Here is a 3,422-nt window from a genome sequence, read left to right on the forward strand (position 1 = left end):
ACTCTCTCATGACTCAACTAAGTGTTTTACTTGATTTTAAGCTCATTCTAAGCCATAAAGGGTGTGTTTTGATATCAAATTCAAGTATGAAAATAACGGTTTTTAGACCGTTATCAACGTGGGTCTCAATTCTCACTTGGGCGGCCTCCCTACGACGCTTGAGCGTGATTTCACCTGGATCAGGCCCTGTTTCTACTCTGTTTTGAATCTTTTGGACCGGGCATTGCTCTGGAGCACTTCTGACACTATTTAAAGGATCTTGAGGCTCTAGGTTTTGCATCCTGGTAGAGAAGAGCATAGCAATCCACTCTTAGCCAATTCCTAATCTTCCATTCTCTTTCTTTCTTCCATTGTTCATAGAGTTCCCCCATGTCTATGGGGAACTAATCTCTATTTGTTCTTGGGGAATGATGTAACCTTGTAAACTCTCATGTATTTGAATTGATTCTTAATTTCATATGCTTTTTCATTAATTGTTAGAGTAATTCATCTGTCTTTATTGCTTGCTTATACAATAGCATGATCTATGAGTTGCAAGAGTGCCGGGAGGTTCCTTTCAATTCAGGTTCTTGTTGAATTACTCCTAAGGGCTATATTTCTCAGGGATGAGGGTGTGATTCTTAGTCATCTTAACCTCTTGATCTTTACATCTTTTTACCAGGAATGCTAGGAATTGTATGAACTGGTAATTAGGGACAAACTTATTTACCGAGGGATGGGGTTTAAGTGATTTAGTGAGGGACGTCGACATTAATGCATAAAGAAGAATTCTTATATACATGAGAGAGAACTTGGTGAAATCTAACCCCAACAACATATCCATCTCATATTAATCAACCTCCATTCATCTCTGTGCTCTTTCACCATTGATCAATTGCATTTTATTTTATTTTATTATTTTTGTCCAAACCCAATGATCTCTTTTTATTTCTAAGTCTTAATTAATCCTCTTTTCACACAACTGTTCAGCGTCGAGAGTCCTCTAACATACGATATTTGGTCTTACCATTTTATAATACTTGTGCAACTCGGTACAATTGTCGATTTGTCCCAACAGTTATATATAGACGTCTGCTTGGCGGGATGAGATGTCTAGTTGGCGGAAACGAATGACTTTTCACATACCTGATCAAATTATAGACGTCAGTTATTGTTAAGTCCCTGACAAGTGTACGAGATCGTTATCAAGTAATATAAACGGGTAAGTCCGAGTATCGTTTTCCCAAAGGACTCTTAGGCCTTAACTTTCATGTAAACAAATCGTGTAAGACTTGAGAAGAGAATAAATTTGGTGGTTATATGCAAAGAACAAAAATAAACATTCAATGCAGTTGATTCAATTGGTTTTGAGAAACTATGGATGAATGGTGTTGTTGGGGTTTACAATTTCATCTTATCCACTCTCATATATCTACTCTTCTTATTTACTTCACTTATTTATCTAATTGCCATGCACACTTTCTTATTTACCCTTAACCCAATCCCTTGGTGAAAAGAGCCTATTATTAATTACCGGCTTGTTATCCCTAGCCTCCCCAAGTAACCAATAATGCAATATGATCGAAAGAAACTACAATTGACCATCCTACCCCTATCCCTAGGCGATATTGGCTTAATCAAAGAATTTCCCACTAGTTCATGACATTACCGTACGTCCCCATATCGATAAAGACAAACATCTTCTACTGAATGAGTTAAACAATAAAAGCATTGAGCACAGATGAGAACCCAACAATTGATAAACAAGTATATGACAAGCATATGAAATAAATAAGAATTTGAATATATGAGAGTTTCAAAAGATTACATTGTTCCCCAACAATAAAGGGTTTAGTTCACTATAATCATGGTGAAACTAGATGAAAATAATGAAAGAGTGGAAGAAATAACCCTAAACTTGGTTGAATGGAGCCTAAGCATCCAAGGAACCTCCTTCAAGGTGTGGAATAGCTCTGGACGTTTCTCTCTGCCAAAAGAATCCTCTTCTAGTTCGCTTTGGGGCTATATATAAGCCCAAAAAGATAACAGATAGATTACAGAAAGATTTACAGAATCTAGCTAAAAAAACAAACAACCGCCCAGGCGCCTAAATTCACCGTTGAGCGGTTTCCCTCTAATCGCTTTGAGCGCTCAGCGGACCATTCTGGCGCTCAACAGCTTGCTTGACCCTTATTTTCATCATTTTTCTCCTTCTTTCATGGGTCTAAGTCCACCTTACTTCACTTCCATCTTTAATTCATCTAAAAACCCTGTAAAACAAACATAATATCGCTAAAACCAACTTTTGACTCTCACAAGACACAACTAAGTGTTTTACATTATTTAAATCTCATTCTAAGCCATAAAGGGTGTGTTTTACTATCAAATTTAAGTATGAAAATAACAGTTTTTAGACCGTTATCACAACCCCAAACTTAGAACTTTGCTTGTCCTCAAGCAAACAAGACAAAACTTGGCTTTCCACTTTTTCATCAAATAATTCACACTTTCAAAACTCCTTATTCTGATGACAAGTTATTATACAATTCAGATTTCAGTGGAATCCTACAAAGATGCATGCATGCTTTCAATCCAAATTAGTTCACATAATCAATCTTTTTTCAACAGATGTTTTATTCATGAATGATCAATCACTAAACATAGATATAGATATGGATTTAACAATTCTCACCAAGCAAGTGTTTGACTCAATCACTCAAGTGTTTTATTCCATTAGTTGTGTTGGTCTCATTCATTCTCGTACCCACCATGGGAGCCGACACTAAGACAGGTCCCTGAGTGTCGATTGATGGTATATTAACAGTCGTGGGAATAAGAATGCAGCGTGTTCTGCTCCTGAGTGCTCTCCTACGGGAGGAGTGTAATCCGGGGGTAATCCAAACAACGGGAAAGGAACCGATTGGCCCACAACATTGAACATCGGGGGAATAAAGTGAGCATTCCCGTCAACCTGTGCAGACGAAGATTCCCTAGTAGTCTTCAAGAATTCGAGGGCTGCCAAGATCTGGCCGATCTGGTCTTTCAACTGGTTGACGTCAGCTCTGAGGGATTCATGTGACTCCTCCCAACTTTCCATGGCTCTTGAGTTTTCCTGCGTCCTGTAAGGATGTCGTGGAAATTTGGCCGTTGTTTCTCTCTTTTGTACTGTTTTATCATTTTTATTAATTTAAATCAGACCAAATATGCTAAACAAAAGAAAACATGATGCATGCATAATATGAAAATGCAATGCCATTATTTTATTTTAGAGACAAAAGAACAAACAGTATGGGGGTTACAGGGATATACACTTCTCCCTTTGTGCCCTAATAAAGGTGCAACACTTCAGATTAAGGGTCAAGTATATGCAACCTCACAAGGATGGTCTCCTGAACCTAGAGGTCAATGGTCACTAGAGCTATGGCCCCCTTCATAGCATCTCC

This window comes from Vigna radiata, unplaced genomic scaffold, assembly GCF_000741045.1.
Source record: "Vigna radiata var. radiata cultivar VC1973A unplaced genomic scaffold, Vradiata_ver6 scaffold_437, whole genome shotgun sequence".
Taxonomy (NCBI): Eukaryota; Viridiplantae; Streptophyta; class Magnoliopsida; order Fabales; family Fabaceae; genus Vigna; species Vigna radiata.